Source organism: Rhinatrema bivittatum, chromosome 10 (assembly GCF_901001135.1).
Source record: "Rhinatrema bivittatum chromosome 10, aRhiBiv1.1, whole genome shotgun sequence".
Lineage (NCBI taxonomy): Eukaryota > Metazoa > Chordata > Amphibia > Gymnophiona > Rhinatrematidae > Rhinatrema > Rhinatrema bivittatum.
Window position 1 is genome coordinate 59,830,607 of NC_042624.1, and position 15,609 is coordinate 59,846,215.

A 15,609-nucleotide genomic window follows, 5' to 3' on the forward strand; every position below is an offset into this window, starting at 1 on the left:
AGGCTGAGATTACTCGCGCATGCTTCCCCCATGGATGCTTAGGAAAATCTTATTGGATTTTTTGAGTTCTGAAAGAATTTTTCCATTATGGCACCATCTGATGACATCAGTCACTTGCATGACTGATTTCTCTTGCTGTCTGCTGTTACAGGTAAGCAACTTTGCTTTAGCCTCCTAGGACGTAATTTTCAAAGGAGTTACACACGTAAATGTAACATACTATTGTAGCAATTTTCAAAAACGCATTTACATGCTGTGGGAACGAGCGGTGATTCTTACAGGCCTAGAGACAAACTAGACTGACTCTAGCCTTCTTAAAACAGTAACTCTTTATTATAATTTCAAACATGCACAACCATGTCTTCTCTTTAGACATATACACTCTTTATTTATAGTGTGTTGCTTCGTCTCAACTCCCGGATACCTGGGCCTGGTCTGGCTATACTCACCTGGATTCCAGCTCTTATTCCCCAGTCTCTGGTTATGCCCTCTGAGCCCCACCTGCCCCGCAGGATCCCGCCCATAGAGCCTACTCACCTTAAGGCAATTAAGGTAGACCAGGCGTCTAGCCTAGTCTTGCACAGGAAAAAGGGGAACACTAGGGGCACATACCCCTCCCCTCAGTTTGGACCCATCGGGCCAAGCGTCCCAATCCCTCCTGTATCCCATATAGGAGAGTCCAAGACCTCCCAGTCCCCTTCTCTAGGGGTTACCCTTGACCGTGTCACTACCACCACCCAGTGTGCCATTTGCGCAGTACACATCCCCAGTCCTTTGCTGGCTCTGGGTTTGAATTCCACTCCAATGGAGCTATATGAACTGTCTGGGAAACCACCAGAACCGGTTCCTCTATTACCAGCTGTGCCCACTTCCTGGCATCTGGTATCTCTGCTGTACAGCCCCTTTTTGGCTCCTCTGTTGCTGGAGTCTCCAAAGTGCCCCCTCTGGGCTCTCCGTAGAATCTTCTTCCAAGTTCTCTGCAGCACCTCCCTCTGGGCTTTCCGGAGTGTCCTCTTCCGTGCAATCTGGCCACTTGCCCACACCGGTCGCTGGCTCCTCTGCAGCCTCACTCACTGGGGTCTCTGTAGTGCCATCCTCTGGGCTCGCCATTGCATCTTTTGCTTTGCTTCCATGTCCTCTCTCTCTGGGCTTCTCATGGGAAGTGTTATGGGGCTCCTGGTAGTGTTTGGGCACCCTAGACACCTGTAGCGCCGACTTCCAACTTCTCAATACGGCCTCCTCCTAGGCAGCTTGTGTCGCTGTACTTAGGGCTCCATGACCTCTCTCAGGGTTTCTGTCATCCGGAGGTAGAAATCTGGCCTATGATGCCTTCTCCCTCTTGAAAATGCTGCTGAAGCTTCAACAAGTTCCCTTCTCTGTGGTTCTTATGGGAACAGTCTCTTGACTCCGAGTAATGTTTGGGCACCCTACAGTGTCTTCCTTGTGACCATCTGTACTGCCAATCTCAGACTGTTGCCACGACTCAGTCTGCTCACTGAACACCTCTACCAACCACTCATCTAATTCCTCCATGAGCATTTGGTACTCCTTGTCCAGCCTGTGCCACTCTGTAGTGCCCCCTCCTGGGCACTCTGCATCACCAGTTCTTGACAAGGCCATGAAGCTCCATTCCACAAAGAAGTTGATAATGTTTCTGTTTATACTTTCTGATCTCTTTATTCTGTATTTGGTGAGGGTCTGTCTGTGTTCTGCATATGTGACTGAGATGAGGATTTTGCTGGCATGTAATTTCTGTGTAGGTATCTATAGCAGCCTGGTTTCCTAATAAGAGTTTTATTGGTGTTTTAGGGCCTGGTATAATATGTGCAGTGTCCTTTTCATAGATGAGGTTTACTATATTGTAATGGTAATTCTGTTTATTCAAGGCTTTCTGAGGGCCAAGCTCACACCCAGTACGCATTACAAAAAGTCTAATTCCATAGGAGTTCCAAATGTCTTTTTTGCACAGTTTTCTTATAGGTACCACAGGAGTGCATGTAAATATACTATGCATGTTGTAAGGGTTATTTTTGCCTTAGTAGACTTGAATGTTCTTTTTCATGTAAAATTTATTATAAATACATAATTTAATTGTGTGTGTCTATAAAGGATGTGGAGGTGTGTGGGTTGGCGTGTGTGCAAGGCTCTTCACTGTGCCTTTTCTTTGATAGGTCCTATAGTGTGGAATAACCTCCCTTTAGGTCTGAGGCAGATTCAGGATTACAAACATTTTAGGAAAGAATTAAAAGCTTATTTGTTTCAAAAGCTTTTGGCTAAGATTTAGAGGGGGATATTTATTTCTTTTAAGTAAATTTGCGTTGTATTAATGTTTTGCTTATATGGTAGCTTTAATATAAATGTTTAATTGTAAGCTGCCTAGAACAGAAATAATGGCAATAGACGGAATAGAAATGATTTTAAATAAATAAAAATTTCAGTATTTTGTTTGTCCCAAGTAAGCTGCTGTTGAAAATCTCTAGAAAGAAACTTTTGTTGCCATCTTCTTCCAATTGTAGAAGACCAAATTCCTTGTAGGAAAGTAATATGAATCTGGAAATTCAATGAAGTATTGTGGATATCGTTAACAGGATACCTGATTATTTGTGTTTTCCTTTAAGGCTTGACCTGAGAGATGTTTTTAAGATGCTTCAACAGTGGATTTTGGCCATGACGAAACACACAGAGAAAAATGATGCCCACCTCACCCAGGAAGTATGTACTGGAATAGGTTAGGATGGTTGATCTTGGAGACCGAGACCAACAGGCTTGCCAATGTCACTCCCCATATACCTCTGTGCCGACACCAGCCTGCCAGTATTCTCTCTCCAGCAGATGGTGGACAAGCATCCTGTGCTGAGGATGACGTCCTGGTAGGCTAAACAGGAAAACATATATCAAGGTGCTTTTGAAATGAAAAGCTTGTCCTCTCTCCCTCAGTTGAGCAAGGTCCTTGAGTAAATTTTAAGAAGTTTTACCCCAAGGAGAAAGCTTTTGTTCCCTCCCTCAGTGGTGCAATCCAGTTCCAGGGGGCTTCCAGGGGGAGCTGATACCAGCTATTCTTCCTCTTCCCCCCCCCCCCCCCCAACTGCTCTCCCTTTCCCCCTTCATCCCTCAGGATCTCCTATTTCTGGCTTATATAAATTCTTGATGTAGTCTACTGGCAGCAATAAAGTTTTTTTTTTTAAAGTGTACAGTCTGTAAGGTTTGAGAACTGTGACAGCACAGGAGCGAGCCTGCACAGAGTTTGGAAGGGAAACTGTTGGCGGCTATAGGGAATGGAGCTTGTGTGAGTACTCAGTTTTGGGGAACATTTTAAGCCCACAGTCCTTGCCTAAGGGGATGCAATGGTGTCACCAGATGAGCGCAGGAAAACAACTGTGCTCTGTGCAGCCTTTAGTCTTTGAAAGGTGCTTTTGGTGGGGGGGAGGACAGTTCAAAACAAAGCCGGCATTGTTCTAACACTCCGGGAAGCCTTTGCAGCAAGTTCTTTTAAGCAGGGCATCATGGTTGGTGATGCTGTAAAGGAAGATGATCCCGCTGGGCTCCAGATAATCAGCAGCAGCACAGCAGAGTAGGTCGGGCCTCCTCCTCTTACCTCTGAGGGGCAGGTTCTTGGCCTTTGTGTCTAGCGAAGCTACAGCTTTGACTACTGCTTCAGGCCATATTAAAATTAAAAAAAAAAAAATCAATCCTTCTGTTCTTGGCCCAAGGAACAAATTTAAGGCCCATGGTGGCTGATAGGTTTACCACAACCTACCAGCCACATGCCTGGTAGGTTGTTAATTCTTCGGCTTATTTCCTCATTTTGGATGTGGGAAAGGTGGCCATAGTGGACTTGTGGGGGACTGAGGGAGCACTAAGGCCTCCTCCTTTTGGCTCCAGTTGAGGCAGTTGAAGTCTTTAAAAAAAGAAAAGAAAAAGCTGCAAGCCTGAGAAGGATTTGCCTTCACTGCTTTGGTGGCTAGGCCCGGGTGGCAGTTCAGCAGCGTTCAGCACACACTCCCAAGGGGCCTGCAGTCACAGTAACAGAGCCTCACGGAGTACAATGTTTCCTCTCCCCTCTCCGCTCCTTCCTCTCTTTGAGCGTCCTCTTTTGGCTGCTGTTCTCACTTAAGCAGCTACACTTATGCTGCACTGCGGTGGACAAAAAAAAATAAAATCAAGAGGCATTTGTGTTCATAGGTGCTACAAGGAGTATTTGGGGTTTTTTTTTAACTCTTTATTTCTGTATTTCAAAATTACAACTTCAAGACCAATAGCTTGAGAAAGAAAACCAGAATTCAAAGAGAAGATAACAAAAAGTAAAGCGAGAAAAAAACAAGAGGAAAATTATCAACAGGTACTATTGACCCATATATTTTAAATTAGAACTGTTGGCAAAGTTAAGGCAGAGCTATCACAAGAAGTCCAGACTGAAGAAATTTATCACTAAGAAACCTACTCAACTGGTTGAGGTCAGAAAATATATATGAGACATCCCTATATCTTATATAACATTTACAAGACAATCAACCCAGCTGTATGACTGCAGCAAGAATCGCAAGAGGCCTTCTGTCCGCTGGGCTCAAAGATGCCATAGAGCCTGGGGGAGAGGGGAGCACATCTTGTAAGAACATAAGCTTTACCATACTGGGTCAGACCAAAGGTCCATCAAACCCAATATCCCATTTCCAACAGTGGCCAATTCAGGTCACAAGTACCTGGCAGGATCCCTAGGGATAAGCAGTGGATTTCTGCAACTCCACCTTAATAATGGTTTATGGACTTTTCCTGCAGGAACTTGTCCAAACCTTTGTTAACTGCATCTACATTAATAGCTTTTACCACATCCTCTGGCAATGAATTCCTGAACTAATTATGCATTGAATAAAAAATATTTTCTCTTATTAGTTTTAAATATATCACCTAGTAACTCCATTGTGTGTTCCCTAGTCTTTGTTCACTTAGAAAGAGTAAACAACTGGTTAGCATTTACTCATTTCATTCCATTCATTATTTTAAAGACCTCTATCATATCTCCTGTCTCTTCTCCAAGCTAGAGTCCTAATCTCTTTAGCCTTTCCTCATAGGGGAACAGTTCCATCCCCTTTATTATTTTGATTGCCCTTCTCTGTACTTTTTCTAACTCTGCTATATCCTTTTTGAGATGTAGTGACAAGAACTTCACACAGTACTCAAGATGAGGTTGTGTCATGGAGCAATACAGAGGCATTATGATATTCTCTGTTTTAGTCTCCAATCCTTTTCCAATAATTCCCAGCATTATATTTGTTTTTTTGGTTGCTGCTGCACACTGAGCAGAACATTTCAATGTCTTATCAACGACGATGCCTAGATCCTTTTCCTGAATGGTGACTCCTTATGTAGAACCTTGCATTGTGTAGCTATAATTTGAGTTATTCTTTTGTAAGTGCATCATTTTGCACTTGTCCACATTAAATTTTATTTTCATTTGCATGCCCAGTCTCCAAGTTTTGCAGGGTCCTCTTGCAATTTTTCACAATCTTCTTGTGATTTAACAACTTTGAATAATTTTATGTCATCTGTAAATTTGATCACCTTGCTCATTGTTCCCATTTCCAGGTCTTTTATAAATATATTAAAAAACAGTGGTCCCAAAACAGATCCTTGGGGCACTCTACCATTCATCTTTCTCCATTGAGAAAATTTAGCATTTAGCCCTACTTTCTGTTTTCTATCTTTTAACCAGTTGGCAGTCCACAATAAGACACTGCTCCCTATCCCATGACTTTTTAATTTTCTAAGAAGCCTCTCATGAGGGACTTTGTCAGATAGTTTCTTTAAATCCAGATACACTATATCAACTGACTCACCTTTATCTATGTTTATTCACGCCTTCAAAAAAAAATGTAGCAGATTGGAGAGGCAAGAATTCTTTTGGATAAATCCATATTGACTTTGTTCATTTAAACTATGCCTATCTGTATGTTCAGCAATTTTGTTCTTTATGATAGTTTCTACCATTTTTCCTGGCACAGACATCAGACTCATTGGTCTGTAGTTTCCTCGATTACCCCTTGATCGCTTTTTAAAAATTGGCGTTTCTTTGACAACCCTCCAGTTTACAGGTTCCATAAATGATTTTAAGGATAGTTTATAAATTACTAATTACTGAAAAATGAAGTTGCAGATCTGCTTTTTCAGCATTCTGGGATGTATATCATGAATACCTCCCATATTCTTCAATGGCTTGACCTCCAGTGGAAAAATGGCCATGCACAACTTGGGCATCTGTCAGACCAGGAAGGAGTTGCTTTGGCAGGGCTGTAGGATGAGTCCCAAGCTTTGGCTTCCTCTTCCTCTTCTATTCCATAGGTAACTAATAGAAATGGAAAATCCCAGAACATAGGAAAACACCAAGGGAGATCACAATGCTGAAAACCAGTTGTCAGCCATCTTGAATCCCTTATTTATTTATTTATTTATTTAATGTGTTTTGTATACCGTCATTTGGTTTCGCCATCAGAATGGTTTACAGTGGTCGTGACATAAGATTGGTTACAAACTTCGCAGCAAAGATCCAACAGAAAGAGGTTTTAGGGTTTGCGTGTTAGTTTGTTACATATAAAATTATGTTTGAAGGGGAACTGTTTTGCCTGGAATGGCAGCGGTGACTGCCAAGTACAAGAGAAACTGCACTCTACACTCATTTTGGCTGAAGTGTGCTCAGTGACAAAGAGGACCACCATCCCGGTGGAAGGTGGCCTGGCTCTTAAGGATACACAGGACCGAAAGATAGACTCTGTGATTAAACAGGCCTTGAGACTGTAAGCATGATATTTCAGATATCAGAATGCTATTCTCTTATTACGAGATCTGAACTATACCTGCCTCAGGATGCACAGGAAAAGTTAGGGGAGATATCTCCGACCATTAGCACCAGAAGCAGTGTATCTGGCAGATGCTGGCTATGATTTAGAACATGCCTTAACCAGGGGAGTGGCATCCATGACTCAGCAACTTCTCTGGATGCGCAGCTGGTCAGAGGGCTCGATCTCCATGACTCATTTGACTAGGCTACCCTTCAATGATCGGCTCTTATTTGGGGAAGAGATGGAAAATATGGCGAGAGCTTGGGACTACCTGAAGGTTCCAAGGCTCCTGGAGGATAGAACAAAGGCCCCGTTTCAGTTATTCTTCTTGCAGTAGGTATCAAGACTCAAGGAGTTGTAGACCAGGCCAGAGTTCTTTGGGGCAGAGGTCTAGGCCAGATTCCAGCCCATTCAACCCAAGAAAGGAGGTAAGGATAGAACAGCAGGCCAGTTCAGAATGCCAGGTGGAAATGTTTTTCAGCTGAGACAGACATTGTTCATCCAAGATTGATATCCTTGTTCTGGAGTGGAGGATGGAGGTGCCATTTTTTTTTTCCTCCTTGCCTCATGATAGGTAAGACTGCTTCAGTGGCATACGGTTCTCAAGTATCTGCTGTGCGGAGGCCCTCTAAAACTTCCGCTCACAAGGAGTTACTTTGCCAGAGTTTGATGTTTCATGAGAAACTGGATCGATTTTCTTTTTGTCTGGCCCTTAAGAAGGCATGATTACTGTAGCAAGATTAATCTCAGGTCATAGTAGTTACACTCCTGAAGGCTAGGAAATTCTCCACTTCCTTAGCTTCTGTGTGGGTTTGGAGAGGTTTTGACGTTTGGTGCTCTGGACAGTACTGTGTCACTGGGAATGCACCAGTTCCATTGATTCAGGAATTTTTGCAGGAAAACCTGTCTCAGGGCATGGCTTTTTCATACACTGAAGGTGCAGGGGGTTTGTCTCTCTTGTTATAGAGGTCACATATGTGGCAGATCATTGCCTTCGCATCCAGATGTCTCTCGATTCTTGACAGGCTTTTAGCATATTACACCTTTGCTCCAAATTTCAGTTACATTTTGAGATAATTTTGTCCTTCGTGGCAGACTTGCAACTGCTTTACTTAAGGCTATTTCATTCAAATTGCTTATGTTGGAAATAGTCTTCTTAGTTTCTATTTGCTCGGCTCAGAGGATATTTGAGTTGCAAATACCTTCTTTGGGGAATATGTCTTATTGATTACAAAGGAAAGAGTATGGATTTGTATAGTTCCCTCCTTCCTTCCGAAAATGGTTTCAGAATTTCAGTCAGTTTCTCTGCCTTCGTTTAAGAGACAGGCAAATTCTGAAAAGTAGACACTACTTTGCCCTTTGGTTATGAGGATTCATCTTTTAAAATATCTCAAAGTCACTAATGTTTTTTGACACTCTGATCAACTCTTTATTCTATATGGTGGAATGCAGAAAGATGAAGTGGCCTCTCGAGCTATAGTGGTGTGCTGGTTTAAGGGGCTTACAGCAGCTTATGTGGATTCTGGCACTCCCTTGCCGAAGCAGGTACGGGCTCATTTCACAAGGGCACAGGCTGTTTCTTTAGCAGAATTGCGATTATTTTCTCCTTTGGCGATTTGTTAAGCAGCAACATGGTTATCTTTGCAGTACTATCTGGCTGTCAGAGTACTGCAGGAGACTTCCTTTGCCTTGGCAGTGTTGAGAAGGGCTAGGGCAGCTTCCTGCCCTATGAGGGAGTCGCCTAGTCTGACTGGATGAAGAGGAAGGTGAAATTACGTCTTACTTGATAATTTTCTTTTCTTTAATACAGTCAGATCAGGCCAGGGTCCTCCTTATGCTGCTGCTGTCTTTGAGGTGTTTTTATACTCTGTGCTTTGCAGGGGAATTACTTGTAGGCAGGTAGGCGGAGTTGAAAATAAGATTGACTGTATCTGCTTTGCTGCAGATGAGTTATTTCTAGTTTACTGAGGGGAGTTTTTCCTTTTTTTTTCTATTTCCTCGTTCTGGAAATCCACAGGTTAAAATAAATAAATAAATTGCTTGAACCGATAATCTGGGTGATAATTGATGGTACTGAGATTGTCCACAGTTAGCTTGTTACAGAAATACTGGCAGACTGGTGTCAGCTTGGAGTGCCTTCAGTGAACCTGTTGGACTCTAGCTGCTGATTGGCATGCATAACCCACTGGTCTGGCCTGATCTGACTGTATTAAAGGAAAGAAAATGATCAGGTAAAAAGTAATTTCAATTTGTTTTGTGATAATGCAGTTTATCTCAAAAGTAAATCTGGCCCATCACGAGGTAAATGTAATAAGCTGCCCCTCAGGAGGTCTGCCGATGCCATTTTGAAGATGGCACTAATGGGGCAGGAGCAAGTAGGGATTGCTCCTGCCTCCTCTAGATCATCAGGGATTTTAAGGTAAGGCTGGGAGGATCTGGTGGATAAGGGGTGATATTTCAGAAGGTGGGGAGGAATCATATCTTTTAAAAGGGGGTTGGCATTGAAGCCAGGAGGCACTGAATAACTGCAAGTTCCTGTTTTTTTTTATTTATTTAAGCAATGGGTGTAGGTGAGGGGGGGGGGAATGTGAGGGTTTGCCCCTCAGGGATATTTTAAAGGGGGTTGGCTTTTAAAAGCCCTTATGGTCCCTTTCAATCAGTGCCCTAATAGTATTTCCAGGCACCGTAGTCTGGGAATACTCCTGGGGAGGAAGTAAGCTATACCTCTTGAGGTGTAGCTTATTTCCCTACAGAAGTGCAGCTTGCAAAGCTTTTTCACAAGCTATTCTACTGATTGCCATGGTATTTACATTTGCATGCCAGGCATCGCTTTACCATAACTGTGTTGTGCCTGATTTAGGGATTAGCAAATAACATGTGGAAGTTACAATAATTGTAAATTCTGTGCATTATTTGCATTCTCCGTCAACAAGCAGGGCGGAATTAGCCATGACATCTGGGTGACATCATCCATCGCCACCAGATGGACCCTTCTATCCAAGCTCATAGAGCTTTTTGCTGTATTAAATATATGCGGGAATACCCACACGGACATTGTCTTGTGAACCCCCTCAGTCGTTTTTTGTCCAAGTACCATAACGGATGTGCATTCTCTCTCTCTCTCTAAATGTTTTTATTTATTGCTAATCATTAAAATTCAAAGTATTTTTTCAAAGTTGCCTCAATGCCTCAGCAGCTTCCATACAGCACACTTTGGTGTGATATATATAAAAATATATTTTTTCTTCAGGATGTTCAGCAAGAAACAGCCCACTGTGAGCGGTTTTAGAGACTATTTTTATGGTAGGAACATGTCTATTATAGACAGACATGATGCTTGTTACTGCTGCCTTGTGTTATGCGAGCCAGCCACGGCAGACCCGCGGCCTGGCCCCCTCACCTCTCTCAGATGAATCCAGTGCCTGGTTCCTCGTCCCTGGCAGCAGTGGGCTGCCGGCTCCGTCCTCGGGCCGCCCCCGGTGCCTCTGGCTCAGCTGCAGTTCCCTGTGCTCCAGGTTGGGCCTCCCCGCATGGCCCGCGGAAAGACGACGTTGCTCAGCATCGTGCCCCTCCCTAGGTGCTTCACTGAGTCTTAAGTAGGGCCCACGGCGGGAACCTAGCTGCGACCCCAGATGAGACGTCAGCAGAGCTCCAGTACTTAAGGCCAGGCTCTGCTCCTAAGGATTGCCTTTGCAACAGGTCTCCACACTGGTCGTGTACTCGTTGCCTCCTGGTGATTCTCCTTCGTTCCTGGTTCCTGTTCCTCGCTGACTCCTGTTCCTGGTTTCCTCATTCCTGTGTTCCTGATTTCTACCTGCCTTCGGATTGCCTCCTCGGATTTCGACTTCTGCTTCGCCTGACCACACCATTGACTCTCTCCAAGCCCAGACCTCTGCTTCGCCTGACCACACCATTGACTCTTTCCAAGCCTGGACCTCTGCTTCGCCTGACCACGCCATTGCCTCTGTCCAAGCCCGGACCTCTGCATTGCCTGACTATTCCAGGATATGATAGAGGTGTTTAAAATCATGAGAGGTCTAGAATGGGTAGATGTGAATCGGTTATTTAGTCTTTCGGATAGTAGAAAGTCTAGGGGGCACTCCATGAAGTTAGCATGGGGCACATTTAAAACTAATCAGAGAAAGTTCTTTTTTACTCAACGCACAATTAAACTCTGGAATTTGTTGCCAGAGGATGTGGTTAGTGCAGTTAATATAGCTGTGTTTAAAAAAGGATTGGATAAGTTCTTGGAGGAGAAGTCCATTACCTGCTATTAAGTTCACTTAGAGAATTGCCACTGCCATTAGCAATGGTTACATGGAATAGACTTAGTTTTTGGGTACTTGCCAGGTTCTTATGGCCTGGATTGGCCACTGTTGGAAACAGGATGCTGGGCTTGATGGACCCTTGGTCTGACCCAGTATGGCATTTTCTAATGTTCTTATGTTCTCTCCAAGCCCAGACCTCTGCGTTGCCTGACTATGCTCTTGACTGTCTCCTTGTCCAGACCTCAGCCTTGCTTGCCACTGCTTCCAGATTGCCGCCCGCCCTGACTCCAGCTTGCCCTACGATGCGCCTTCAGTCTACATCCTGGACTTGGCCTATTCAGGCTTCGGCCAGCTCATGCTCGGACGCCCCCTGTCTGACTTTGGTTCTATTAGCACCCGGGTCTCTGGGACTCCGTCTCATCCAATACAGACTTCTTCTCTTCCCTGTTGCTGTCTCTGGGCTGACCCCTCGATCCTTCCATCGACGTCAACACACTGAGTCCCACCTAAGTTCAGCCGGCCCTGGCACCCAAAGGCTTAACCCGCGGGGAACGAGGGCTGGTATTGGTGAAGTGCCAGCTGTCCTCCGTCCATCAGCCCACTCCGCCTGCCAACGGTGGGGACCCATAGGATCCCTCCAAGGGTAGCATCAACCCCACCTCGGCCCAAGGGTCCACCTCCGGCGTAACACCTTGGACCGAATCAAGACCTGGCCAACAGATATCACTGTGGCCAGATGTTCCCATGTTCCCAAAACTCAAGGGCCTGGAAAATAGAGGAATTGTGCAAGTCTCTGAGAAGCCGCAGTTGATCCTTTTTCCAGAGCATAGCTTCATCTGCTTCCCCGAGTATGGAGTTGGCAGGAGCTCCTCTAAACATCTCCCACTTCAAGAGAGCAGATTGAGTCCTCAGGGTCGAGCAAATAGAAAAAGTCACAGGATGCATTGAAGAAGTATCAGTCTTAGAGCCACCTGCACAGTCAATACCAAAAGAGCAGCAAATCATGGCACCATTTATGTAACTGACACATCACTCTCTGGCTCATCAACTTTCAAAACATGGTGAATAGGCACCGTTGACACACACTGCATAGGCTCCATCACCACACAGTGCATAGGATTGATTGATGCATAGAGCTCCAGTACTGTCGACACACAAAGCCCAGGTACCATCAATGTCCAAGGCCCTGGTACTATTAACACACAAGTCCTTGACACTGTCGTTACCTAAGTCCTCGATGCGTTCAACACATCAAGCTCTGGATCACGCAATGCATTGAGCCTTGACACCAGAATAGGTTGCTCCTTCATCAGTGGATCATGCTGTAACACTTCCAATACAGCCATTTGCGGACGTATTGAGAATTTTCTCAGTGGCAGAAGGAGATAGAGTTCACCTGCCCACATCAATTACCATTCCATTTTCACCAATCATATTACTTGAACAAGTCACCTTTATTCTCTCTCGCCTTGATGGCAAGGCTCTGGCTTGGGCTTTTCCGCTCTGGGAGCATTCTGACCCACTACTACAGGATCTACCTCGCTTCATCTCCTTCTTCAAAAAGGTATTTGATGACCCCGGTCGACTGGCAGCTTCTAGTGCGGATCTCCTGCATCTTCGTCAGGGTAATCGTTCTCTGACCGACTATGCTATAGAATTCTGCACCCTAGCCACAGAGCTCAACTGGCAGGAGGACTGCTTATGCCCCATTTTTTTGGAGGTACTTTCGGTCCGTATCAAAGATGAACTTACAGCTCATGACCTTCCGGAGTCTTTAGAAGACCTCATCAACCTTGCCGGAAGGATTGATCGTCATCTCCAGGAGCGTTCCTGGGAATTCCAGACCCCCAGTAGATCCACCACGATGAGGTCTCATTCACCCACACCTGTCCCAGCTTCCACCTTGGGGTCTCCATCCACCAACCCAACAGAGGAATCCATACAATTGGGCAAGGGCTGCCTTCTTAAGAGTGCCTGTGGAGGTGGCAAGCAGGTCTATGTCTACTGTGGTGTAGCAGGACACCAACTCTAGCAATACCCCATCCATCCGGGAAACTTCCCAGCCTAGAGTGTAATGGGGGCTTAACTCTAGGCTTCTCTACTCTGGCCCCTCAACTAACCCTTCCTGCGACCATCACTTTGGCTCATCGAAGCTTTCCATTCTTAGTCCTCATGGATTTGGGGCAGAAGGGAATTTTCTCATAAAGTCCCTGGTGGACCACCTGCACATGGCTCATTGAAGCTTTCCATTCTTAGCCCTCGTGGATTTGGAGGCAGGAGGGAATTTTCTCATAAAGTCCCTGGTGGACCACCTGCACATACTCAACATCTCTTCCATCTAAGGTGACCCTTTGCCCAGGAGGATTACCTTGACCAGGGTTCCTGTCACTATGTGCATAGGAGCACATAGTGACAGCACGTGATCAACAAGCCCATTCACCCTATGGTCTTAGCACTATCTTGGCTACAACTCCATTCTCCTCAATTTGACTGGGCTTCTCTACAACTCTCAAAGTGGGGTCCTCACTGTCACCAGTCCTGCCTAAAGAGGATTATGGCTTCTCCTCAATTCCCACTGGCATCCTCGGAACTTGGGGTTTCAGTGCCTTACGTCAACTTTTCTGATGCCTTTTCTAAGAAGAGAGCAGAGATTCTACCATCCCACTGGGACTTTGTGCCATCGAGCTGCTGCCAGGCACCACACCTCTGTGTGGTAGAGTATACCCACTATCCATTCCGGAGACAAAGGCTATGTCGGATTACATCAGGGAGAACCTTGAAAAGGGATTCATCCAACCATCCACTTCTTCTGCCAGAGTAGGATTCTTCATTGTGACCAAGAAAGATGGGACACTATGACCCTGTATCGATTATTGGGGCCACAATGCTATCACCAAGAAGGATCGTTATCTGCTGCCACTGATTGTGGAATTATTTGACCGCTTGCAAGGAGCTAAGATCTTCACCAAATTGGATTTTCGAGGGTCCTATAACCTGGTTTGCATTCAGCCTAACGACGAATGGAAGACCACTTTCAACACAAGAGATAGATACTACGAATACCTTGTCATGCCCTTTGGGTTGTGTAATGCCCTGGCGGTCTTCCAAAAGATGATGAATGAGATCTTCTGAGATCTTCATTATACCAGTGTCGTGGTGTACCTGGATGATATCCTTATATTTTCCAAAGACTTTCCATCTCACCACCGTGACATCCACCAAGTTCTGCAACGCCTCCAGAAGCATCACCTATATGCCAAATTAGACAAATGCCTGTCTGAAAAAGAGCCTTCCCTTTTTAGGCTACATTGCTTCCAGCTGTGGTTTCTTCATGGATCTGAGCAAACTGAAAAGCATTCGTGGCTGGCCCCAGCCAACCAGACTGCGGGCTCTACAGAGGTTCTTGGGATTTGCCAATTATTACTGACATTTCATCACTAATTACACCTTGATTTTTGCTCCCCTTACAGCCCTCACATGTAAGGGAGTCGATGTTAAGACCTGGGCCCCAGAGGCTTGTCAACCTTCCAAGCATGGAAGAAAGCATTTCTATAGGGACTCTGCTTGCACCATCCAGACCCTAATTGCCCCTTCATCCTAGAGGTGGGTGGATTTTTGGTGGGGATTGGGGCCGTCTTAAGTCAGTACTCTCCTAAGGGTACCCTGCACCAGTGTTCCTTCTTTTCACAGAAGTTCTCTTCTGCTGAATGTAATTATGGGATAGGCAACAGGGAACTCCTCACTATCAAGCTAGCCCTTGAGGAATGGCGCCACTGGCTGGAGGGAGCTCAACATCGGTTTACAATCTACACTGATCATAAGAATCTTGAACACCTTCAACATGCCCAATGCTTGAATGCCCGGCAGACCCGCTGGTCCCTCTTCTTCACCTGCTTCAATTTCGACTTGAGGTTTCATCCGGTGACCAAGAATGCTCAGGCTGATGCACTATACCACTCTTTTCTGCTGGAGGATCTTCCTGAACAACCGCAGCATATCATAGATCCAGCACAAAACCTCTTGTCTGCTTCCTTGACTGTTCCTGCAGGGAAAACAGTCATGCCCCGCAGGTTCCGTGAAAAGGTTTTGGAATGTCTCATGACTCCAGTGTGGCAGGTCACTCTGGTCGGGCTCAGACTCTCGCTCTTCTCCAACGCTACTACTGGTGGCCCCAAATGCAATGCGATGTCCGAGCCTATGTGGACTCTTGTCCCACCTGTGCACAGCACATACAATTGGCAGGATGACCCTGGGGGCTGTTACAGCCATTGCCAGCACCCAGGGAACCCTGGATCCACTTGTCCACCGATTTTGTGGTGGACCTCCCTCTCTCAAATGGGAACTATGTTATTTAGGTCATGATCGACCGCTTCTCTAAAATGGCCCACTTTGTCCCATTACCGGGTCTTCCTACAGCTCCTGAACTCACCCGACTCTTCTCTCAGCATGTGTTCCATCTTCATTGGTTGCCCTTGCATGTGGTCTCCAACAGAGGCTCTCAGTTCACA

The 15,609-nt window shown here is 45.4% G+C and overlaps 1 protein-coding gene across 1 annotated transcript in view; it reads left to right on the forward strand.

Annotated features, from left to right (window-relative positions):
* Positions 1-15,609, forward strand: part of AXDND1 (axonemal dynein light chain domain containing 1) — a 116,580-nt gene that overhangs the window by 95,828 nt on the left and 5,143 nt on the right. Inside the window, exon 18 of the mRNA XM_029618071.1 lies at positions 2,619-2,712. The gene's annotated coding sequence lies outside the window, so the exon portion shown is untranslated. The remainder of the gene's footprint in view (positions 1-2,618; positions 2,713-15,609) is intronic.